The sequence below is a fragment of the Lissotriton vulgaris genome, chromosome 5 (assembly GCF_964263255.1).
Source record: "Lissotriton vulgaris chromosome 5, aLisVul1.2, whole genome shotgun sequence".
In the NCBI taxonomy this organism is placed as follows: Eukaryota; Metazoa; Chordata; class Amphibia; order Caudata; family Salamandridae; genus Lissotriton; species Lissotriton vulgaris.
The window spans coordinates 1817552340-1817579281 of record NC_141693.1 but is presented as its reverse complement, the minus strand read 5'-3'; positions in this window follow the sequence as shown (position 1 = coordinate 1817579281).

Sequence of the window (26942 nt, the reverse complement as noted above, 5' to 3'; positions counted from 1 at the left end):
CAGAGCGCGGGGGATGATAGCAAGGTCAGGGTGACACACAGGTGATCAGCAGTGTACGAAATGGCTGCGGTATCTAAAATGGTTGCCGCTTACGCGCTCGCAGAGGCCTTTGCTAAGCAAGATGGCGCCGGCAATGTTCATGTTTGTCGTTTTATGTTTCACAGTGTCTTTACAGGTAATGCCATTCCATTCTATCAATTATTGTAAAGCACTTTGGTAAAGATTCTGTGGCTTGGCTATAAAATGAATGCATAAATAAATAAGTAGCGCTACAGAAGAAAAAGGCAGATAAATTGGTGGCGGTAGGTGCTAACCTGGCATCCAGCGTGACCTCATGGTGTCTTCTCTCCTCTGCCCTCCTTCAATTTCCTTTTCCTTCCTCTCCTCCCATGTTATGTCGCAGAATCTGGCACTGCTGAGCCACTGCGCGCCTTGCAATCTGGGGACGAAGTTCCAAGGAGTTGTACAGTTCCCATTGCTGGCCGGAGACCAGGTTGGAAGTATCCACTGTCAGTGGTGGGAAGAGATGTGTTCCTACTGCAGGTGAACGCAAGCTGTGGATGGGTGAACCTGGTCCTCACCTGGAGGGCTCAAGCGGGCCAGCAATGCATGCGTATCGACTGGTACGATGCCCACTGGCTGGCAGAAATACATGTGTGTGTAAGGTAGTTGCCATTATTATGTGCTGTTGGATAGCCAGAGTGCTTGTTTCCGGTTCTGGGAAGACCTGGCTTGGCAGTTCGGGCTGGACTGTTCCCATGAGGCACAGAGTCAATACTGATTTGCATATAGCTGGGTCTGAACTGAGGTGGCAAAGTGAGCTAAAGAAGGATAATGGATTTAACCCAGATCTGTGACTGGCGGTGAATGTCTGAAAAGTTTCTGCGCTCTGTCCATCGTCTCCGTGTTATTGCTTTGTTTGCCCTAAGTTGGTAGGGTATGTCCAGAAATGGGTCCCTTGCTCACTTTGCCACTGGATTCAAGCTATCCTGGCTGATGAAGGATGTTACCCAGAAACCGGTCCCAGGATGCTTGTTTCCAGTTCAGGAAAGACCTGGCAAAGACCTGGCTTGGCAGTTCGGGCTGGACTGTTCCTATGAGGCACAGGGTCACAACTGATTGGCATATAGCTGGGTCTGAACTGAGGTGGTGAAGTGAGCAAAAGAATAATGATGGATTCAACCCAGATCTGTGACTGAGGGAGAGTGTCTGAAAAGTTTCACTGCTCCATCCATTGTCTCCTTGTGTTTGCTTTGTTTGCCCTAAGTTGGCAGGGTATGCCCAGACGTGGGTCCCTTGCTCACTTTGCCACTGGATTCAAGCTAGCCTGGCTGATGAAGGGTGTTACCCAGAAACCGGCCCCAGGATGCTTGTTTCCGGTATAGGGAAGACCTGGATTGGCAGTTTGGGCTGGCTTGTTCCCATGAGGCACAGGGTCAAGACTGATTTGCTTATAGCTGGGTCTGAACTGAGGTGGCGAAGTGAGCTAAAGAATGATGATGGATTCAACCCAGATCTTTGACTGGGGGTGAGTGTCTGAAAACTTTCAGCGCTATGTCCATCGTCTCCTTGTGTTTGCTTGTTGGATATTCAGTTAACAGCATATTTGGGTTGTGTTCAAAGGAATTCTGTGCTACTGTGCTCAGTTGTATGTTAGTGCATTGTGTGCCTGGAAGAAAGTGTTCTTGTGAGCACGCCATGCCCCATCCTTCTCTGTTCTGTTCCCCATCACTGCTTCTGTGGATTATACGCTGGAATATCGAGTACGAGAATATTGTGGCAGACTAATATCATGGACAAAATATTGACTGACAAAATAACTAAAGTTAAGTGCACAGAGGGAAGTATAGATTTACTATTCTAAATTACACATTTATGTACTTGAAGATATATATACCCGCCATGTTACATATCTGTGGATTTAGATACAGAAAATATATATACTTACCTTTTGATATTTTGTCCCTCAATATTTTGTGCACAATATTAGAACATTGGAATGTTAAAAGCTGCATTGCAAACAATGGAGTGCTCCGGGCTTGTAACCCTTCCATGCTGATGACCGCCACCAGCCGTCATGCACCACAGTGCTCGTGTGCTGATGACGGCTGGGGGCCGCCATGAACCCATCCACTCGTGATTCTGCCGCACAGGCGCAGAATCGCGGCCGCATGGAAGGGGTTAATGGCCGGCAGAAGCCTGAGCTCCAACATGCCAATGTTTGTTCACAGCTATTGCTATTGCTGTGAACAAAGGTCTCACGGAGCCCGAGGGGATTCCAATCCCCTCGGGCTCCGTGAGGCATTTGTTTTACAAATGAGAACATTCTGCCCTCTAGGGGCGGAATGTTCTAATAGCGTTAGGGCCCTCTGTAGAGGGCTCTACTGGCCATTTAACGCGGGAGTAGGCTTTAATATCTGGTAGAGCCCGCTAAGCCGGGCTCTAAGGCTATATTAGATTCCTGTGATATCATGGACTCGATATTCAGGAGCCATTCCCTTCTGGCTTCCTACATGCTGATTCAGCACCAGGCAACCATATGTAATTTTCTATACTATCCTCTCCCCTCTCACTTCCCTTTCCATTTCCCTCGTATTGCTTCTGTTCCCCCGTAGTGCTTTGAAGAGGCCTTGCATGTCAGAACTGCTATACTGGCAACCACTGTGACACAGTTTTGGATGTCTGTGGACTACGGGTCGAGTTGGTGTAGCCGGATGTCACGTGTCAAATGCCAAGTCCATCATGTGGTGGCGTGTCTGCAGAAATATGTGGTATTTCTATAGTGCGAACCTAGCCAAAAAGGCAGCGGAGCCCTGTACAGGGTGAAAAGAAAGCAGTCAGTCAATGAAGCATAGGGGAGTTTGCTGGTTCTAGGCGCAGAAGTGCCCGGCTCAAATCACATAACTACGCAAATAAAGTTAGCTTTCATTGTATGTACGCATAGGGTATTTCTAAAGCACGAATCTGACCAACAGGCAGTGTAGCGCTGTACTTGGTCAAAGACAAACATAAAGTCAATGCAATATAGCCGAGTTGTGGACGGTTACTGCATTGCAATGTTGTGTTCTTTAAGGAGGGGAGCCTAATGTGAAGCAGCCTTGGGACAGTCCCGATGGATTCAAGGGTGTTGTTCCAGATTCTGGGTGCATAGATGGAAAAGGACTGCTGTCTTGTTTTTTTAATTTTTTACACATCTTAGCGGTAGGTGAGCTCATCACAGGGGCCTTGGCTGCTCCCGCGACCTGCCAAACCTGTGCCGCTCTAAGTGCCAACGCTCTCTCTGCCTCTTCTCCTGAATGCAGAGGTGAGGTAGGGTGAAAGTGCCCATGGCAGCTTTCCCTGGCTTACATAAGAGCTCGTCCTCCCCGGCACCCCCCCTTCCGCTGTCCTGTTTGCACACGTCAACGGCTCAGTCCAAACTTCATCTGACAGCGGGTGCTTTCCGCATGGCCGGACCCGCGAGCAGGGGTGAGAAGCCCGGCCTCGCGGAGCACTGGTGCAAGTGCAGGAAGGGAGGTGATGGGAAAAGATGTCCGCATCGATGGCTAAATCTGCTCAAATGGAGTGTGGGGCCCAAAAAAAGACATTGAAGGCGGATGAGGGCAGCGGGCGCAGTCCACAGGTTCCATTCAGATTCCCTGAGCCTGATTCACAAAGCCATTAGCACACCAAGGTTCAATGTCCACAAGCAAAAGGCTCCGTGAAAGGTGACCTTGCGGAAGTAAATCCTTTAACTCAATGGAAACAACTTATGACGTTGTAATAATGTGCATGACTAAGTCCCACTCAAGAGGCACAGAGTGGTTATTTAGAGAAAGGTTCACCTAGAAAGTTTGGGAACCTCTACAAACTGCCAGCGGTGGAAGCAAACCCCACCCTCAAAATTAGTTGTATTAGGGATTTCACAGTGGAAAGCTGTTTTTACTTGTACAAAAATGAAAACAAGGGATTTCACAAATGCAATGGCCTTTCTCGCTCAGTAACTACAGATACACTAATGTGTCAGAAAATGCAGTAACGTTATTACCTCAAGCTAATGGACCAAAAATCCTGGGCCCGGGAGTTATGCTCCCTCTCATGATTGTAGCAATGTTCTTTATTTAAATATGTATTTGTTTTATGCAGTTTCATATAGTGCAAACTCGATCCAAAAGGATTGGAACGCTTTACATGAGCACCAGTTACATTACACACGGTCACATTCATATAATGCTCTTTCTGAAGGAGCTACAACTGCTGTGCCTGGCCCCGCAGAGGTCACCTACTTCTACCACCGTCAATGCATGGGTTTCACCCCTCTCTAGGAAACGATACAAGCTCTGAATGGAATCCCTGACACATTTCAGACTACTAGTAGTGAAAAACAAGGCCAGAGGTGCAACCAGGCTCTGCTTTTCCGAAGTGATCTATGCATCAATAGGTTGCGTCACCAGACACCATTTTCAGGAGTCACAAGCCAACCTGCCTAATGAACATTAGGCAGGTTGGCTATTAGAGAGTTGTGTCAGTCTCTCGTTGGTTACAAACAGGGATGTGGCAGGCAAAGGGACAACAGAACACCATCCCTGTATTTGTATTACCAAATGCACATTTTTGTTGTTAAAAAGCCATTGTTCCTTAAAGGACTGAAGCTGCTTTTAAAAAATAAAGGTTTTTCATGTGGAAAAATATAAGTGGGAGCAAGACCCTGAAACACTGGAGGCTGCCAATTTATTTACAAAGGGGATGGAGTCCCAAGGTAATGCTTGCCCCTTGCGAATTAGTTACCACCTTCTATGAGGTGGAAGTAACTATTCAGTGGTTTGTGACCGGGTTTGCGGTTGAAAACCATTGGCATTGCATGCTGAATGACAATTTGTAAGGTACGTCCCTCTTATGCCCTTTCCAAATTACTGTTTGGTATGGGTCCCAAACCCGATTTTACACGTCGTAAAACTTAGATACTTTCCTGTTTTGGTGCTATACAAGTGATTATGATTTTATATGCATTGAGGTATTATACTGGCGCTAGATGTTTGCAAAAGAGGCCGACACGCTGTGAATATCCAGCCCCCTGGCATCTCAGTGCACCAACTACACATGAAAGTGAGTGCCTAGATCTGAAATACAGTCTACTAGCAGTGGCTACGAGGTAGAAATGCATAGAATGCCTGAACTGAGTTAGAAAACGTCTTACTGTGACGTAGCAATATCAGCCCTTTTTAGCGCCTCATGCCTCTAACGCTCCCTGATCGGTGCCAGGCTGGTGTTGCGCCCGGGTCTCTGTACTGGGGTGAATGTATGACATTGTTCTGCATTCTGTCCATCAATTGTTGTTTTTGTGCCCAGGGACACCACAAAAGATCTGTATTCCAAGGTATGTTGCTTCATCATTTTCTAAACTGGATTTGTCATTGTGTCCTCACATTGCCACATTAAACGAGCAATGATTACTAAAAGGCCTGGAGGTGTGCCTGTCTCAAAGACCATGGGCAAAAATTAGAAGGGTTGTATTGAGACTCACGGATGTCCTTGAAGGACGTAGCAGAATCCGGAGTCACGACCTTGAGGGCCACCAACTGGAGACCTTGGCAATGGAAAGATGATCAAAATCAAACCTAGGCGTCTTCAGGCAAGGTTCCTCCAGAGACCTATATTCAGAAAAGATGGAACTATGACCCTGAAGAAGACCACTGACACTAGGCCGAGTGACCCAACGACCTATCAGGGGTTTGGATCCAGGTGTCGGCCTTAGTCTTCTGCCTTGCATCGACTGGTTCGGTATCAGATGAAAGAATAACATCTCTGTGATGAGCATTACCTCTGGGTCAAGGGATGAAGAAAGAAAAAGCACTGTAGGAATCAAACCTCTGACGTGATACATCTTGTAATTTAAAAAAGACTGAAGGTGCAACCGCTACCCCTCCAAAGACACAACCTGATGAAGGGCCAAGGAGGATGTCGCATGTGCAGGCTATTTTATAGAGAGCTGCTAGTCTGAGCTCTACACTCTTTGTGTCTGCATTCTGGAGTCATCTTTTTCGAGATGGGACCTTCAGAGGAGACACAATAGACTATACGATTGTGACACACTGTAAATGATATATACCGTCTCATAAATGAAGTCCTCCATAATATGACTTGTTCTTTTTGTAACATTCTTTTTTAACACTGCTTACTATACTCACACTACTAATCTAGAAAGCATACGATTTAGAGTCAGCCTTGCCGGGATTGAAATTCATGACCTGCAGATCACTGCATATCTGAGCAAAGAGTATTTTACTCACTGAGCCCCCATTTATAACTCCGTCCAATCATCCAAAGATTCGCCTGGCTCTCCAGACTGCCTTGCTACTGTGCCGGGAAAATAAGGTCTAGCATTTTTTCAGATCCTTGCAGTAATGGAGACCACATAACAGTATCAAAGGTGCATCTGCGTCTCGCAAATATGCTTGGTACTTGCTCTGAAATAGAATTTATGGGACTCTAATGCCTCCTTGACTCTCCTGGGAAGCATGTCTGTGCATTAGAGACCTAGCTGATGTTAGGTCATGTGAAGATGGAGTAAGATAGAGAAGAACAGCAAGGAGGGGTGTACACTTAACCACAAAATAGTATGCCAATTCCTGATCGGGCTGGACTGTTCCCATGAGGCCCAGGGTCAGACTGATTTGCATATAGCCATGTCTGAACTGGGGTGGCAGAGTGGGCTAAAGAACGGTGATGGATTAAACCCAGATCTTTTGACTGGGTGTGAGTGTTTGATTGATTCGGATGCAACGTCCATCACCACCCCCTTTTGTACCGCTTTTGGCCGCCATGGGTGTGGCAGGGTATGCTCAGACGTGATTCCCTTGCTCACTTTGCCACTGGATTCAAGCAGGCCGGGCTGAGGACGGCTGGAATGCCAGAAACCGGTCCTCGGAAGCTTGTTTCCAGTCCAGGGAAGACATGGCTTGGCCGTTCGGGCTTGACTGTTCCCATGAGGCACAGGGTCAGACTGATTTGCATATAGCCATGTCTGAACTGGGGTGGCAGAGTGGGCTAAAGAACGGTGATGGATTAAACCCAGATCTTTTGACTGGGTGTGAGTGTTTGATTGATTCGGATGCTCCGTCCATCACCACCCCCTTTTGTACCGCTTTTGGCCGCCATGGGTGTGGCAGGGTATGCTCAGACGTGAGTCCCTTGCTCACTTTGCCACTGGATTCAAGCAGGCTGGGCTGAGGACGGCTGGAATGCCAGAAACCAGTCCTCAGAAGCTTGTTTCCGGTCCAGGGAAGACATGGCTTGGCAGTTTGGGCTGGACTGTTCCCATGAGGCACAGGGTCAGACTGATTTGCATATAGCCATGTCTGAACTGGGGTGGCAGAGTGGGCTAAAGAACGGCGATGAATTAAACCCAGATCTTTTGACTGGGTGTGAGTGTTTGATTGATTCGGATGCTCTGTCCATCACCACCCCCTTTTGTACCGCTTTTGGCCGCCATGGGTGTGGCAGGGTATGCTCAGACGTGAGTCCCTTGCTCACTTTGCCACTGGATTCAAGCAGGCCGGGCTGAGGACGGCTGGAATGCCAGAAACCGGTCCTCGGAAGCTTGTTTCCGGTCCGGGGAAGACATGGCTTGGCAGTTCGGGCTGGACTGTTCCCATGAGGCACAGGGTCAGACTGATTTGCATATAGCCATGTCTGAACTGGTGTGGCAGAGTGGGCTAAAGAACGATGATGGATTAAACCCAGATCTTTTGACTGGGTGTGAGTGTTTGATTGATTCGGATGCTCCGTCCATCACCACCCCCTTTTGTACCGCATTCCTGATAATAAACTGCACTTCTAAAGTTATTACAGGCAAAAAGGACCCCAAACAGTCTTAAAGATACTCTAGCTCAGAGCTGAAGCCCAGCACCACACATGGCCCACCACTGGTACTGCCACTCACTCCTATAGAAAATATTGGCAGTAGGAAATAATGTTAAATTATATTAAGGGGCTTGTTACAAGTAGGGCGGTCCCAAGACTGGTGTACCGTTGTTGGCGGTCAAATCGCTGCTTTCTCAGTGGTGCAACTGCTCGATTATGAGCAAGGTGGTTGGACTGCCACAAGACTGCCGCCACGGCCAGGATCTTGGATCCTGCGGCTGTGGTGGGGAAAGCTGCCAGCCGTGGAGGAGGTGACGATCCTGGAAACGCTGTGCTGATCGCGACCTGCCTTTCCGGCAACCTTTTTATGGTGGGAGCACCGCGTCCTCCTCGGTGATCTCCTGCAATCTGTGACTAATCAATCCACACGCTGCTCTCATGCTGTTAACCAGCATGAGAGGAGCGCATGGAGTGTATGGAGTGTGATGCACCAATGCTCCTTTAGGCCCTGGAGGCCAATGCATGCTCTCCACCCAGCGGTCTAAGACAGCTGGGTGGAGAACTGTAAAGTGTGAATGTCACCTTAGCCGGCATTTAGTGTAAGTTTAGTGGTGTCGCATAGAGTGGAGTAAAGTATTATAGAGTGGAGTGACAATGTGGAGTGGCTTAGAGTGGAGTGAAGTGGTGCAGAGTGTCGTAGAGTGGAGTGTTGTAGAGTGAAGTGGTGTAGAGTGGCGGGGAGGGTCAGAAAGTGAAGTGGTGTAGAGTGTCATATAGTGGAATTGCATAGAGTGATTTAGAGTTGAAAGGCATAGAGTGGTGTAGAGTGCCATAGAGTGGAGTGGTATAGAGGGTCGAAGGGTGGAGTAGAATGGAATGGAGTATAGTGTCTTAGAGTCGAGTATCATGGAGTGTAGTGTTGTAGTGTGTAGTGGTGTAGCGCAGAGTGGAGTAAATTGTCATAAAGTGGAGTGGCGTAGTGTTGAGAAAAGGGTTGTAGAGTGTAGTAGAGTGGAGGGTCATACAGTGAGGTGGCATAGAGTGTCATCGAGTAGAGTGACATACAGTGGTGCAGAGTGGAATGGCATAGAGTGACATAGAGCGGAATGACGTAGAGTGTCATGGAGTGGAATGGAAAGGCTTAGAGTCTCTTAGAGTGGAGTAGAATAGAGTTGAATGGCAAAGAATTGAAGTAGTGTAGAGTGAAGTAGAGCGGAGTGGAGTGGTGTAGAGTAGAGTCAAATAGAGTAGAGTGGAGCAGAGTGGTGTATAGTGGAGTAGAATGGCATAAAGTAAAGTAGAGTGGTGTAAAGTGGATTTCTGTAGAGTTTCATGGACTGTCATAAGGTAGAGCAAACTGGCATATAGTGGCGTAGAGTGGTGTAGAGTGAAGTAGCATACAGGGGTGTAGAGTACCATAGAGTGTTGTGTATGTTACAGTTCATTTGCGGTTATTTACAAGTTGTTGTGTGCTAAAAAAAAAATCGACAGCCTTTCTTCCAACACACGCCTAGTACTCTGCAATATTGTCACATAAATCCTCTCACCTTGAAGTCAGAGAAAGAAAAGTAAACACAAAGCTCAGTCTGGCATTTAACCTCAGTTGAATGCACAGCAAATGTGGCAAGTTAAGAATACCATTTAAAGGCCTGTTTACGGAAAGCAAGCACTTGTGGAAGAATACAGGAACCCAATCAGCGAGGTGGCAAAAAGGCTATGCTCCACGGGAGGGACAAAGACATGGTGGACAGCCTAAAACAAATAAAGCTAGCAAATGGAAACCAAGCAAATGTGAGTAACAAAGCACCCAGCCTATGGTAAGCTATGTGTGGAGTGCATTCCTAGGGAAGTTTTGAGAATGGCCCCAAGTTGTATTTACAGTCCAGACTGTGTGCTGTCTTGTAAGATTCGACCTAACAAGTGTTCCATGTTTGCAAATCAGGGCAGCGCACTGACCCAACAGACCATACAATAGGCTCACAAACTGCCACAAAACAAGTCCACGCACTGACCCATCAGACCAGCTTGTCGGGCACTCCTTAATTGCCCTGTATGCCAGTCCAACCCTGGGCCAGGCTGTACAAGTTGTCTGGCGTGTTGAATATTAGCCAATGTTTTATAACACTTCTTCACTGGCATCATCGCTTTGCTCTACCACAGCTCAAACGTTTAGCAGTGGTAGCTGCTCATTACTAGAGGTGGTGGGGAAACAAGGGGAGGGATAACAAAAAATATAAAATAAAAGACCCAAAAGGCCTCGGTGCTCCTGTCCCAACTCGCGATTCCCTGCACAGGTTCCCAGACTCCAATCCAGATGCTGCTCTCATGCCGGTAATAATATTTACCAGCATGAAAGCAGCGCCGTGATTGACCTGAGCAGGCTGATTAGACACTTACTCAGGCACATGGAATCTGTGCCATTTCTCCACCCGAAGTGCAACACAGCTGGAATGGAGAAATATAAGTGCGCATGTCGGACTGAATGTCCTAAGAAGGCTGGCTGAACTGACATGTGCACTTACAGTGGCCCACCAATCCTCCTCTCTCCTGCTGATGCAGTGATGCTCCCAGGATCACCCTACCTCCGCCCTAAGACTTGGCTGGCTTTGGCTCCCTAATAAAAAAATCTCAAATACAAGAAGAGGACTAGGAGCAAATTGGAAAAAGAGGTCCAGTACTCATGCTCCCTAGAGTCTGCATATTAATCACTAGAGGGTAGTTGTTCCTAAAGGAAGAGTGGACCAGTCCAGTCATAGGAGGGACTGGTGGGAAAGTTAGTTGGAAAAAACTTAAAGAGGGGAATTCCTCCATGTTAATGAAGTGCCCTCACACACCCACGCGGGTGTTATGCTTCATCATTGGGCGTTGCTCCTCGTGGGGGTGGTGCTGCAGTCCCCCATTGCCCCCACGAGAGGGCTCTTTTTCGGGGATCTTTTCGAGGAACGCCGCAGTGGTGAGTGCGAGTGTGTGGCAGGTGTAGTGCTAAGTGTGTTAAAAATATCACACTGGTACCTTGGGGAGAATTTATTCTGGGGTCCATGTAATATGGTTGAAAATTAGCGTCAAAGGGAGTACTCTTGACAGGGTATACAGAATAGAGAGAATTCTCCTTCTGCCGCCACCTGGATCACACAGGTTGGCCACTTTACGCTCTAGTTTCCCGCGTCACTCCGCATCAGGAAGTTGACTCGCGGTTGATTCATCTGTTTAAAAGCGGGAGCCAATTTCCTCCTTCCGCCTGCGATTGAGCAGCAGAGGGCAGGTAACCAGTTTACTTTACGCGAGGTCAATGTGAGTATTCTCTCACTGCAAGTTTTACCCTACTGGTGCCTTGCCTAAGCATCTTATATCAATAACATGCATCCACACAGCGGTAACACTTACTCTGTGTCCGTTTGAGGTTTACTTCACAAAAATCGCACTCTTAGTCGAAGAAGCCTTCCCTGACTAACTGTGGGGTATGGATATAAATGTTTGTGTGTCTGTTTGTTCTATGTACATGAATCTTAAACCACTGATGAGTCAGTGATTTAAGATTCATAAAAGTGGGCCGATATCAGTTCAGGTTAACTCAAAAACACTGCCCAAACCCAGGTTTGGGTTTGGGGGTAAGAAGGGTAAGAGACGTAAGAGGGGTATCCTTACGCAGAGCACCATCTCTGGCTCCTTGGGTCGTCAGCAGGTATTGGAGGGCAGGCGAAGGGCCCTACATGCTGCTTCCACTTTTCGAGCCTCCCATCCAGACATCAGCTCTAGCCCGCCGGAAGGATTGAATACGGACACTGAGTCTGATGGTAGCATGGCACTGTTCCCTTCAGCGACCTCACGACTCAGCAATGATCCTCTGGCCTCGGTGGACTCTTGATTCTTTGTCCTTTGCCTTGTAGGCCATGCTTAGCTTCCTTAATGTTTCCCTGTCTGGAGCGTAGATCTATATTCTTTTATATGTGTTTTTATTTGACTGGCAGAACATTATAGACCTTGCATGCCATTTGGGAAGGTGGGATGGGATGGTTCAGTTCCCGGGCCCGGTGCACGTTCTGGGCGCTTTTCTGAGTGCCTTATTGCACTTGTGCGACTGTTGATGGTGTTCTCGGCCTTCCCACAAAGGCGGTAGCACTGGTTGAATGTGAAGTATGTTCACGTTGTTATCATGGTTTGGTCGAACGAAGTTTGGGCATTGGACCCAGCAGTGGGATTTTGTTGAGTTTGATGTAACTATGCTGCATGGTCTGGGGATTGATGGGGCTTGGGTGGGGGTGGTTGGGCGAGGATGGGATTCGGGGTGGTGGGGGGTTTATTCCATTTGCTGATGCCTGCTGTTAATTCTTATACCCTTGTCTCTTGGAATGTGTGAGGTATGGGTTCTGTAACAAAACGACTTAGAATAGCTGCCAATTGCATTGCTGTAAGGCACACATAATCTGTTTCCAGGAGACCCATTTGATTCCCACTGAAACTGCAAAATTACAAAGGAGATGGCGAGGCCAGGTTTTTGCGACAGCATATTCGGCCTTTTCCAGGGGGCTGTCATTTGGGTTCGGGCGGGTATTCCCTTCTCTGTTATTGAGCGCAAGTTAGATGATCAGGGCCGGTTTGTTCTTCTGTTGGGAATGCTGGATGGCAGACAGATAGTGCTGGGATCCCTCTATGCACCGAATACAGATCATGGGGCATTTTTTTTGAGCAGGTGTCCCGGGCACTTGCTGGCTGGTCCCATGTTCCCTGGCTTCTGGGGGGCGACTTGAATGCAGTATTCGATATTGGCCGGGATCGTTCCCATCCTCCTTTACTTAATACGGCGGTAAAAAGGCACAAGCTTTAACCTTGGCACGGTGGGCACAGGGTTGGGACTTGCTAGACATTTGGAGGGCAAAGCATGCGAACATGAGGGAACATTCCTTTTATTCTTACCCCCATAAATTGCACACACGGATAGATAATTTTCTCTGTTCTCCGGGTCTTTCTACTTCAATTCCGTATTGTGAGTTTCTGGGCAAGACAATTTCAGACCACAATCCCATAGAACTGCAGTTGTCGTGGGGCCATTCACCTGCTCCAATTCCAACGTGAAGGATGCAGCCTCCACATTTGGAAGATCAGGTCTATCGGGCGGCACTGGCTACAGCTATTGTCACCTTTTTTATGGAGAATGAGGGTACTGCTTCGTCTAGGGCTATCGAGTGGGAGGCCTTTAAGGTGACTGTCCGGGGGGTTGCCAAGGGGACTTTGGTGGGATCACGGAAGGAAGTGATTCGAGACATTACTGACCTAGAGGGAGAATTACAGGCATTGGAGGTGGCAGCTCAGAGGACTGCGGATGGCGCAGAGCCACTTCAAGCTGCTAGGATTAGATATGCGGAGTTGTTGGAGTGATTGCGTCTGTGGGATTTTGATGCTTATACACCGTGAACGTACCCTGAGGCAGATAGGGCAGGTACGTTGTTGGCGAGACTGATCCAGCCCATGATGAGACCTACCCCTGTTTTAGCCATCAATACGGTTGATAACGTACTGGTTACGTCTCAAGAAGGGATAAATGCTGCGTTTCGGGAATACTATGTCCAGTTATATACGGCCCCATGTGCAGACGTCGTGGCTCCCACAATTTCCTTTTTGGCTGAGGTCCAGCTTCCCACAGTTTCTGATTCAATGGCCAAGGAGTTGGCTGCCCCGATTACTATTGCAGAAATTCAAATGGCACTGAAGGCGTTGGCCCCAACAATTCACCACGCTCCGATGGCTTCCCTGTGGAGTTTTATTCCACATTTGCCGATAAGTTAATTCCTCGGTTGTTACAACTCTATACAGCTTCCCTGGAGAGTGAGGTCTTGCCTCCTACTACCAGGGAGGCGACAGTCACGTCCCTATTGAAGCCGGGTAGGGGGCCAGCTGATCTGTTATCTTATAGACCACTCTCGATTATGAATACAGAATACAAGGTGTTGAGTAAGATACTGGCGTTGCGATTCCTTCCACTTCTTCCCCGTTTGATTCATACAGGGAAGTGTGGGTTTGCACCCCAACGAAGTACATCTTTGAACATCCGTCGGCTCCATGCCCTGATGCACGCGGCATCCACCTCTTCCCCTCTTGCTGGCTGCTTGTCATTAGACGTGCGTCAAGCTTTTCTTACGCTCAGCTGGCCGTACATGCTTGCAGTGTTGACTAAATTTGGCCTGCCTCAATCCTATTGTGCATGGATTAAATTGTTGTATACTAGTCCCAGGGTGCGCGCTAAGTCGGGTAGGGTCATCTCTTCCTCATATTGGATATCCCGGAGTACGCGCCAGGGCTGCCCCTTATCCCCCATGCTTTTTGTGTTGGCACCTCGAGCCTCTTGCACATTACCAAGTCAGATTATGATCCCTTATGGCATCCGGATGCGTGGGGTGATACATTCAGTATCCTTATACGCGGATGACATGCTGTTATATTTCCATGATTTGGAAGTTGATAAATGTAAAATAGCTGTCGCCTTTTTTAGATTTGGGGAGGTTTCTGGCTTGCTTCTTAATGCCTCCAAGTCGGTGGCCTTCGCTTTCTATGATACTTGCGTGTCGCCTACGCTCCAGTTTGGTCAAATGCACTTTTGCGTTGAGCCTGTCACTTTTAGATATTTGGGGGTTAATATTTATAGGTCGAGCGCTGACACTATAGACGGAAATGTTGTGCGTACCATTAACTTGCGCTGCCAGATTGCCTTTTGGAACACGTTGCCACTAACTGTGGCGGTCCGCCTGGTAGTGCCTAAAATGGTTATGTTACCCCGTCTCCTTTATAACTTCATACATTTTCTGGTTGTCCTGCTGGCTTGGATTTTTAAAGTACTTGATACGTTACTGACATCCTTGGTATGGGGGACGGGCAGACATCAGTTGGCAATGGCTAAGTTTCAGCTACCTACTACGGCGGGGGCATGGAGGCACCTGATTTTAAGACGTATTGTATAGTGGGACAGTTGCAGTGGGATGGCATATTGCTTGGCCGGTTAGAATTGATTTGAAATTGGATACTTCTTGGGTGGTTTGCAACGGGGGCTTCTTCAGTCTCAGCTCTGTCCGGGTGCGCGGAAAATGCAGGACTCTCCATATTTGTTACATGTTGCCTTGCATTACTGGGCACAGGCAAAGAGGTTGGCTTGGGTGCCAACTCTGTACGCCCCAAATATCCCCATATGTGGATTGCTTACTAGACGTGGGGTGCTATCAATGACCCACATACGGGGGTGGAGTCTGGAAGGGGTGGGGACAGTTGGGGATTTCTTTCTTGAAGGGCACTTGATGCCTCATGACGAATTTGTACACTCTAACTCGCTGCCCGACACCCTGTTTCTCATTCATGCAGCTGTAACGCGTTACATTTGCAGGTATTAGTATATAGACCAAACGGAACCCACAACATTTAAGTTATTAAGATCATTACATATTATGGGGCATGGCCGACATTTGGTGCGATGGCTTTATAGAGGCCTGAGGGAACATTGGCATGCTCCGCTACCATAGGCGCAAATAGGACGTGACCTTGGGTCTGGAGCTGGAGGACAGAGAATGGGCCCAAATGCTGGAACACCCCGGCGAGTGTCTCGGAATTGCCGTTTAAAAACGATTCAGTTATTCATACTACATAGAGCATATCTTGCCCCAGCTACGATACAGAAAATGTTTCCGGCGGCGATCACTGTATGTCCGCGTTGTTGGATGCAGGACGCTGATTTTCTTCATATGATATGGTCCTGTCGAATGCTGCGCGGGTTTTGGTAGGATATCGTTGTCCGGGGGTTAGAGGTGTTGACAGTGTGTATACCGTGACAAGATCGAGGCATGCATTTTGGGTTTATTCCCCCTCCCTAAGAAGGCTAAATTGTTACGTAGATTTGCAGGGCTGGCTCTGATGTTGGCAAAACGTTTGATTTCACGACGCTGGAAATCTACTCAGGCGGCGCGAGTGGGCGACTGGCGCGAGGTGGTGAGCAATGGGTCCTGGGGGGGGGGGGCGACGAAGGGAGGCCTTCCCCGCCCGGGGAAATTTGGGGCCGGGGGAAAGGGGGGGAAAAGGGGGTAGAAATGGCGCCGCCCGGGGACAGCTCCAGGTTTTGGTAGCTTTTGGGCTGGGGGGCGGGGCTTGGTGGGGCTTCCTCTGGGCTGGGCGGGGGTTTCCGCCCGGACCGCGGCAGAGACACCATTTTAAGGTGAGGTGTCTCGGCCGCCGGGCGGGGGGTGGCTTTGGGGACAATTTTTGTTGGACTTCAGCGGGACTTTGTTTATGATGAAAAGCCTCGCTGCGACGGCGCACGGACTGTGCACGGAGATCACCGGCGTTTGGCAAGGCTCGATGGCACCGTGGAGAATGCGGCAACGTCAGAGGCGCCTTGGAACTGCTGATAATGGCGCCGGATTTCAGGTGCAGGGACAGGCCGGAACCATCGCTGGAGGTCAGGGAGCTCGGGTGAGCAGCTTGCGGCTCCACCGGCCGAGCGGATGGGCCTGTTCTGCCTGGTGCGGGCGGTCAGGCTCCCACGTGGGACTAGGTGTGTCCCGCTGCCCCTACCCGATGGGTCTGTACGGCCGCCGGGGTTTCAATGTGGGGCAGGGGAGAAGACCGCCGGCTGTGCTTCTCGGAGGATTTGTGGGGTCTGACTGCTCTCTCTGCGCAAGGGGAATATCCAGTGGGTGCATGGCATGGGGTTTTGATGGTGAGGTACTGTGGGGGGTGGTAACGGGGTGCTGTGGGTTTGCCGAGAAGCCTTTGTAATTTGTATAAACCTCAGATTGTAGGGTATGGATTTTAGCCACGGGAGATTTGTTGACTGGAAGATGTTCCCATTCTTTGATTATGCGGCCCGTTGGCAGCTGGCCTTTGACATTAGCGCCATTAAAGAGAGGGTACCTTATGGCTGCTCGCTGTCAGGGTGTTTTCTGAATTGAAGGGGGCGTTGCGGCCGTGCTCTGTAGCAGTGCGTCACTACCGCCCACACGGTCGCCCCCTGCGCCTTTTTGTGGCCTACTGCACCCTTAATGAGTGTTTGAAAATATGGCAATGCTTACATCTTCTGTCCAAGAAGCTAATAGCATTCTAGTTTATGTCACCAACATATCTAAATCCGAGGTCAGTTTTCGGTTAAGCCGAGCCTATGGGGCCAGGAAGGCCTGCCCGTGGCGTCATCTCTTTCATCTGTTCCCTGTGATTGACAGCTTGGATCCAGGGTAGCGTTAGCTAAAGGCAGGCTGGGGGCATTTACCTTGCTCCTCACCCCAGGTGCTCACGCTGCGCTCGTAGTTTATAGTTTATTTTACCTTATTTTATGCCGCTTTTGTTTGTTTTAATATTATATTGTTCTATCGGCATGTGCATGGCACACGTTCCAATGCTGCCGATGCTTTGCACAGAAATGGCTCCGCCTGCAGCGTCAGCTGGTCCTGGGGGGCACCTGGTTGCTTTAGGAAGGGGGATGCGGGGAGAAAATGTCACTTTTCTAAGACTAGCCACAAAGACTTAATGCCCCAATGCATATAGGGGTGTGTTTTAAATCCCGAACAGCTTCTTGCCACAGTTGTGATTTGCTGTATCACTGCTCTATTAAGGGCACCAGATTGAAACCACCCCTGGCTTTCAATGCTATATTCTTTGAACTTCTTCCATGTTGATGGGAATTTCCTTGGGCATATCCTTTTTTATATTTCTGTACACGGTTGCCCCAAACGTGACGTATTTGATGCAGTTGTGATCACTTGGGGCCAGCCTATACAACGATATTGTGTGCAAACTTAAGCTGAGAAGAAGAGTATGTCTTGGCAATGGGCAAATACATCATTAGACATCTGTTAGGGCAGTGGCACACATATCTTTCAAGTACAGGCCACCATTGTAAAGGATTGACTGTTTAGAGTTGTTTATAAATGGAACATAAAAAGCTTCACAACTTCTAAGCCGACTTTAATTTAAGATGTTCAGATATTCTATACCCAAATGACACCCAGAAGGAGTTTTTAGAGTAATTATAACCGTGAGCATTGGGGGACCCTCCACAGTTTAACACATTGTGGTCTACATAAAAGCTTAACTCTGCAATTGGGCGGAAGGGTCTGTGGGTTTAATCAGAAACTTGCAGATAGTTGATGATAGGATCCTTCCCCTTCTCTTCTGCCCCGCCCCACCCCACAACATCGACAGAATGGAAGAAATCGCTCACTATTCCCACAGAGACGAGGCGAGAGCCCGTGTCACAGTCTAGGCAGCCTTGCCACACAACTCTGTGACCTGCCCTATACACTCTGGCACACAACAGTTTCCCTCATGGATTTAGATATAGTAATAGTTCATTGAATTGATGGTTGTCCATTTGGTTCCAGTTAGGCATGGTTTATAATGGTTAAGTACTGTTTCTCCCTCTGGAATGAAATGTGCATGAATAAAGTACAGCGACAACACAAAGTATGCAAACATTTGTCCAGATTCGCTTGATGGCAACCGGAAAAGTGTGAAAAAATGTTGGTGCGAATAACTACATTATGCACAGAATTAAAACATAATAATGAGGTGTTTCATTTGAGACTCATCACTTCGGCCTGTGATGGTGGCAGTCGTGGCTCGCTGTTACGGGCTTCAGGGCTCGGCCTCCTTGTTTTTGTCCCGTCGTTCTATTATACCAGTGGTGAATATTAACTCATTATTCACTACTGGTGTAGTAAATGAAAATGCTGATTCTCGCTGCAGCCTGCAGTAAATCTGTCTGATGGCTGCCACAGGGGCACCTGCACTAGCCATAAGTGAAATTGTTCAGGGACGGCAAAGTCCCAGCACTGGTTTCAGGTTCCTGACACAACTCAAGGCCTACCAGTTAGGGGCATACTGAAGCATCACTGGAATATGTAGCCCTGGGTACTTTAGGCTTAGGATCTTTCTTGCCCAGGGGTACCCGCCAGTCAGATTATCACTGCACACTCTCCCTGTCATCACAAGACAGGTGAGGTTAGGAGCCTCACTGGACCAAACCCACCCTGGGACAAGATTGGAGATGGTGCATTGCGGAGTACCACGCTGATATCTTCTGTAGGACCATTGTATTAGTGTGAAACAAGGGGGCAAGCGCATAGAGTTTCTGACGGTGACAATTTTCACAGTTGAAGGTCTACAGTGAACATCATAACAAAATATCTGCGGTTGCGCTTGTGGCTACGGCAGACGAAATTAACGTTTCAATGGGACGCGGGCATTTTGAGTCGCGCGTGGGTGAGAGGCACGTTTTTTCCCTTGTTATTGGTGTGGAACAGGGAGGCAAGCTCATGAAATTTATAGGAGTGTCACTTTTCACAGTTGAAGTCCTGGAGTTCACAACCTTACCGAATAGCTGCACAGGCGCTTGGGAATACGGCAAACGAACTTGACGTTCCATGGGCCGCGGGTGTTTCGAGTCGCGCGGGATAAGGGTACGTTCTTTGCAGTGGGCTTTTCCCTGGCGGACAGGCTCTGGGGGGGTGACGCACTGTGGAGGACTTCTTTCTGGGCGCCAGAGAGGAAGCACGGTCCCAGGTCGGTGTGGTCATTCTACGTAGTGAGCTCGACTCCGTGGCCAGGGAGCACGCCCGCCGGAGGACAGGGGGGGTCGCAACGCATAGTGGGGTCTGACGCCGAACGGTGCCGCTGCTAGGTCGGGGGCTGCGGGGTATGGTAGGTGACGGGGTGGGGTTGGGGGGCACTGGGCAGGGGTTCCTTCCTGGCGGACGGGCGCAGGTGTGGGACACGCATACGGAGGGCTTCTCTCTGGTGGGACGGCCGGCTTCGGCAGACTGCCTGCGGGCGCGGGGAGGCTTCTCAGGCCTGGTGTGGACCGGGGGCCCTGGGCGCCAGAGAGGGGGCACGGCCCCGTTTAGTACGGCATACCTGTAGGGAGCTCGATTCCGTGGACAGGAAGCACGCCCCGGAAGGAGAGGGTGACGTCGACTGAGGGCATGGCGGTTAGTGACAGGGGGCATGGCCCTATACATTGGTGACGAAGGACATGGCCCTATACATTGGTGACGGAGGGCATGGCCCTATACAGTGGTGACGGAGGGCATGGCCCTATACATTGGTGACGGGGGCATGGCCCTATACATTGGTGACGAAGGGCATGGCCCTAGACAGTGGGGACGGAGGGCATGGCCCTATACATTGGTGACGGAGGGCATGGCCCTATACATTGGTGACGGAGGGCATGGCCCTATACAGTGGGGACGGAGGGCATGGCCCTATACATTGGTGACGGAGGGCATGGCCCTATACATTGGTGACGGAGGGCATGGCCCTATACATTGGTGACGGAGGGCATGGCCCTATACATTGGTGATGAAGGGCATGGCCCTATACCTTGGACGGAGGGCATGGCCCTATACATTGGTGACGGAGGGCATGGCCCTATTCATTAATGACGGAGGGCATGGCCCTATACATTGGTGTCGGAGGGCATGGCCCTATACATTGGTGACGGAGGGCATGGCCCTATACGTGGTGACGGGGAACATGACCCTATGCAGTGGGACGGAGGGCATGGCCCTGTGGGGAGGGGGAGGACCTGCCGGCGGGTCGGAGGCATGGACCGGACAGCACGTGGCTGGAGGGGGTCCGCGGCATTCCGGATCGTTCGGGGGTGGTTCTGCCCACGGGGTCATACGGCACGTACCGGTTAGGGGGAGGGGTCCTAGGGGGGGGTCGAGGACCGTTAGCACGTTCCTCGAGTGGCGGTTCTCTCTAATATATGGGGGAAGAGCAGGAGAACTGTTTGGATTATCGGGGGGTAGGTCAAGCACAATAAAGTATTTAGCCAGGTAGAGAGGCAAATTGACGTTATGCCAATTGTTACTGTTGTGGATTGGGGTAAGCAGTTAGGGGAGGGGGTGGGGGTGAGGCAGGAAATTACATATTCATGAGGTGTAGATTGTGCGGCGCAGGCCAAGGATGTTATTGTGTAGAATGCACCTGCTTCCAATAAAGCGGCCTTTATCACACTTACATTGAGCCTCGGGTCGGTGCTTTCTCCCCCCCCCCCCTTTCGCCAATGGGCCCCAATGGGTCCTGGGGGTGGGGGCCGACCGAAGGGAGGCCTTCCCCGCCCGGGGAAATTTGGGGCCGGGGGAAAGGGGGGGAAAAGGGGGTAGAAATGGCGCCGCCCGGGGACAGCTCCAGGTTTTGGTAGCTTTTGGGCTGGGGGGCGGGGCTTGGTGGGGCTTCCTCTGGGCTGGGCGGGGGTTTCCGCCCGGACCGCGGCAGAGACACCATTTTAAGGTGAGGTGTCTCGGCCGCCGGGCGGGGGGTGGCTTTGGGGACAATTTTTTCCCTCCCACCCTCCCTGGGCATGATTCGGGGGGGGGGGGGGGGCAAGGTCTGGCATCTCTTCTTACGGGGGAGCTCCCTTTGCGGGGGATTTTGGGGGTGACGGGGAATCTGGGCCGTGTTTTGTTGGAGGCTGGTGCATACAAGGGGTTTTTTGGATTGGGTGGGGGGGGTTTTCGCATGTCGCTGGAGCAGGTGTGGGGGTGCATTTTGTATGAAGGGGCGGTTCTCTCTAATATATGGGGGAAGAGCAGGAGAACTGTTTGGATTATCGGGGGGTAGGTCAAGCACAATAAAGTATTTAGCCAGGTAGAGAGGCAAATTGACGTTATGCCAATTGTTACTGTTGTGGATTGGGGTAAGCAGTTAGGGGAGGGGGTGGGGGTGAGGCAGGAAATTACATATTCATGAGGTGTAGATTGTGCGGCGCAGGCCAAGGATGTTATTGTGTAGAATGCACCTGCTTCCAATAAAGCGGCCTTTATCACACTTACATTGAGCCTCGGGTCGGTGCTTTCTCCCCCCCCCCCCCCTTTCGCCAATGGGCCCCAAATGGGCAATTGCAGAGAGTGAGACTTTGCACCCTGAAGAGTACTATAGGGCATTGCAAAAACGTCCAATTTCATTGGCTTGGGCGCACCTAGTGGAACAATTCAAGGCCATGGAAGAGGTTGAGCCCTCGGGCTCGCTCACTAGTGGGCGGGTCTCAGTGGTGCAATGTCATAAGAGCTGGCTGATTCATGTTTACCCACGCTCTCCCTGGGGGTTTCCTTTTCTACATTTTACATCCATATCCCCGGCCCTGTTCCTTTGTCCCTGTCCCACTCGGGGTCTCCCCCTCACATTGCTCCTCTTAGTCTTTCTCTTCCGTCTCCTCCTTCTTCTCAACCCCCCACCCCCCCCCCCCCCCCCCCCCGTGCCCTGCTCCAGTGTTCTCAGACTGGATGCACGCTGGACACAGAGCCAACGGGCGGTGTGCAGACTGTAAAGCAGCACTTGAGTTACGAGTTTATTTGGGTGTGTTTCCGGGAGGGTTAGTTTGGGAGGGAGATGTAAAGGGTACTGCACAAGATACCACTTATTCATATTGTAGTTATCTGTCAGGGTTTATCGTTTGTATATTTCTACTGCAAGATATGCTGTATTCCCTGTAAGATGTACGTACACCTTATTTTACTATGCGGTCAAGACCAGGATAGCCTTGCTAAAGTAAAAGACCTTAAAAATGTTTTTGATTTACCTTATATACATATGTGTGACTTGCAGTGCTCAATAAAATCCATTAAAAAATAGACTGTCCATGATGTCTTATTCCGAATAGTTAGTTAACCATTGGTGGACTTGTGATGCTACTCCTCCAATGGGAGGGAGGTCTGCGTTCACATAGAGGCTGCCGTCACAGCATCATAACTGTTACCAATGAGGCTCAAGTCGATTTCTGCCCAGTTCATATTATTGAGGCAGGTGGAAGTTGGTACCATGTGCGAACAATTCCCTTTCTCTGCGAAGCATTTGAGATTGCCTCGCACCGCAAAGGGGGGCATTCGCCCCTGCACAGCGAAATATATTGCACTGCAACCAGTCCCTTCATGCATCAGACCCTGTGTTTCTCGAGAACAAATTGGCATTCTGCCAATTACTTTTGATTTCTGTGGCATATATTTGTGGGGCATTCCTTACCGGCTGCTACCTGGTCCTTGGAACTTACAACCAAATGAGGTCAATGAGTGTAGATGGCATCCACGAGAAAGAATAAAATAGGTTTGTGCAGTATCACACCCATCCAATTATTTGCCATGTCTAACAACTTCAATTCCTTCAAAAGTGTCAATGTTTCAGCCCTCAACATAAAGGATCTGCCCTTCTTCAGGAGCCTGCCTCTTATAAAGACCTCTACAGAGGATGCTGAGCCCATGGTGCTACTCTACCCATCCAGGGGCCTCATTTATGAGAAATGACGCATCGCTGCGTGAAAGCAGCGAAGCGTCACTTCTCAGTGCGCACTCCTTGCGACATTCCTGATGCGTCATATTTAATGTATGACGCATCATGTCGCAAGGAGTTACAGATACGTCAGTATTTCTGATGTATCTGTAAGCGCAAAAGTGACGCATTACTGGAGTGTGTCACAAAAGTGACGCAACTCCAGCAATGCGTCCTTTCACATGGGGCAAGCCCCATGTGAAAGGGCCTGCGTCAGTCTTACGCCTGCTGTGAGGCAGGCGCAAGATTTTGATGCAACTGCGTCCTAAAAGTGACGCAGTGAAATCTGATAGATTTCACTGCGTCACTTCTACGACCCTTCCTTGCGTCAATACGCCCCCCTTGCATACATTATACCTGGCGCAGGTATCATGTGGCGCAGGGGTTTACAAAGTGACGCATCTACCTAGATGCGTCACTTTGTAAATATGGCACAACAAGGCGCATTTTTTACGCCACTGGTGCGTCACAAAAAGTGACGCACCGGCGGTGTAAAAGTGACGCACAGCCTCATAAATGAGGCCCCATGTGTTTAAGCAAGAGATTCCCTCACCTTTACGTTTTACTGCTCTTGGCAGCAACAAACATCACGAGCCTGCAGAGGCATAATGCTACCAACATGAACGCTGACACAAATTGGGTGTTGACATTGGGGTTGTTAAGCTGTGTACGTAAGGGCGAGGGTTTGGATGGCACTGCCTTACAGCTGCTGCACAAGTGCGTTTTCTACATATATAACTTTTCTCTTCCTGAAGCTCTGCTGATTTACATCCATTCTCAGCAATGTACTGCACCTGCCCGAGCACTGCCGGCTTTTCTTTGCTTCGACTTCTCTCACACGGTTTGTACTTCAGTCCAGGCTGGCAGCCCCCTCCTCCTCCTCCAGTACTTTCTAGTACTGAACCCCACATAATCTGCCAAGACATCCCAGTGCTGACCTGCAGCACCCCCTTATGTTCCAGGACTGATATCCCCCATGCAGCTCTGCCCAGGCGCCTCAATATAGATCAGCAGACGCCAGTGCATTCCCAGAACTGCTATCTCCTCATTGCTCTGACAAAGCGCCTCATTCTTTTCCCACCAGCACCCCGTGGGGGTGCAGTAGTGAAATGACACACACAGCTCCGATAGGGCACCTGAAGCTGCAGACCGCTCTTCACGTCCACTATCCCCATTAGACACCTCGATATTTAACTTCAGCACCCTTTCTGTTACTGCTGCCCCCATGCAGCTCCACCAATGCACACCAGTCCTGACCTGCAGCAACCGCTCAATATCCTACTGCAATCCCCACGCTCTGCCAAGGCACCTCGATCCTGACCTGTAACATACCTGCTGCTCCACCTCTGATCTCGCTACAAGGCATGGACAGTCAGTCCTGCACCAGCTCTGACAAGGCACCTCGATCCTCGACCTGCAGCCCCTCCTGCAGTCCTAGTTCTGGTGCCCCCCTACAGCTCTGACAAGGGACCTCGATCCTGGACCTGCAGCCCCCCTACAGCTCTGATAAGGGACCTCGATCCTGGACCTGCAGCCCCCCTACAGCTCTGATAAGGGACCTCGACCCTGGACCTCCAGCCCCTCCTGCACTCCTAGTTCTGGTGCCCCCTCTACAGCTCTGACAAGGGACCTCGATCTTGGACCTGCAGCCCCTCCTGCACTCCTAGTTCTGGTGCCCCCTCTACAGCTCTGACAAGGCACCTCGATCCTGGACCTGCAGCCCCTCCTGCACTCCTAGTTCTGGTGCCCCCCCCCCTACAGCTCTGACAAGGCACCTCGATCCTGGACCTGCAGCCCCTCCTGCACTCCTAGTTCTGGTGCCCCCCTCAGATCGGCAACTCTTTCTCAGATCCAGGGAATGGCCCTGAACCCCCCGGGAGGCCGCTGCAGAGGCAGGGCAGGCGTAGACCTCAGCCTCCGTGTCTGCCCGTGGGTGTAAGGCGGAGCCGCACAGGTCAGAGGGCGTACAGCTCGTGGCAGCTGTGTTTACAGGCGGCTATGAACATATATTTAATTTGGCTATTGCTCAAGCTTTGCGAGTGCATATGTGCACTGTTACTGTGCAGAGAGGGAGAGAAAGAGAGACAGAGAGAAAGAGGGAGGGAGGTGTAATATCGCACCAGTGAATTCAAAATTTGCAAACATTCGTGACAAGAATTTCCAATTCTATTAAGGACAAGGAGGCGAGGATTATGCTTATCTCATTTCTTTAATGAAACGCCCAGCAGCCATAGAAACAAATAAAAAACCACAATACCCATAAACACTTGGGTATTAACCATAGAGTCTGCAGTATATAAGGCCATATAGAGAGTCACACTTCCTCTTTCTTTTGTGAAAACAGAGCCAGTAAACCAGAAAAATCCAACATGGAAAGTTAATTAAGGCTAACACCATCACCAATCCAGGAAGTCCAAGGAACATCCAAAACGCAAACGACTGAAGAATACTGAAGCCACAATCCCCAAAGGAGCAGGCAGGAAAATCCAGACATCCTTGAAAATTCTTCATGTGGGATCAGATCCTGAAAAGAGACACAAAGCCGTAATACACAAGCTATGCAAAATTTGAGCATAGAAAGCAAGGGGGGGGTAGAAAACAAGGTAGATGCAAATAAACCACAGTAAGCATATATGCAACATGTGTGTAGTAGTAAAAATGCATACAACAATGGGTGGGATAATCCTCGCCTCCTTGTCCTTAATAGAATTGAAAAATCTTGTCACGAATGTTTGCAAATTTTGAATTCTATTGCAGGACAGGAGGCTCTGATTATGCTTGTTTAAAGCTGATCCACCACCACAGAAGCAAAATTAGCAATAGGCTTATAATAAAATGTCTTAAAAACAGAATCAGAAGACCAATCAGCGGCCTTCATGATGTCAAACAAAGTGACCCCCATCGAGAAAGCTTTAGAGGCCATCTCCCCTCGAGCGGAATGAGCCCCAAACACAGCAACATCAATACCTGCTTCCGCCATGAGCCAACGTACCCATCGGGCCAAAGTAGCCGGGGTAAAGGGGCGAAAAGGCTTCTGCAAAGCAATCAACAACTGACCCTGCATATCGGAACGTAAAGAAGCAGTACTTACTTCATAATCCTTGAGACACTGAACAACACAAAGGTTGGGGTGGGCAGGAAAAGAAGGGTAAGTAATGAATGCAGTATTCATTTTGGTACGGCGAGAAAGCCGAAACGTGACGCCCTCAGGCGTAAAACTGCGACTGGACAAATCCAAAGCACGGACATCAGATACCCGCTTGCAGGAGACCAGACACAGTAACATAGTGAGCTTGGCCGACAGTTGTTTACGGGACAATAAAGAATTGGCAGGCCAGGCCTCCAGAAAACGCAATACAACCGACATGTCTCATAAAGAGACGTATTTAGGACGTGGAGGATTAGCTAGACGGATACCCTTGAGCAGCTTAGTAATTAAAGGGTGTTCACCCACGGGCTTACCATCTACGTGGAGATGGCCCGCGGAAACTGCAGAACGGAAATTGTTCACTGTGCGAAAGGCCAAACCAGAAGAAGCAAAGGAGGCCAAAAAATTAATCATCACAGAGACATCTGCTGAAGTGGGATCAACCTTCCGTTGAACACACCAGTCACACCAACGCTTCAAAGATCCCCTGTAGCGTTTGTGGGTACTGGGAGACCAGGCATCATTAATGAACTTGGAAGCGTCTGCTGAAAGGCCCGGGACCCGCCAACGTTCCCCGAAATCCGCCACGCAAGGAGTAGGAGAGAGCCTGACAGAATCAGGGGATGCGGATTGTGAAGAGGATCTAACAGGAGATTCC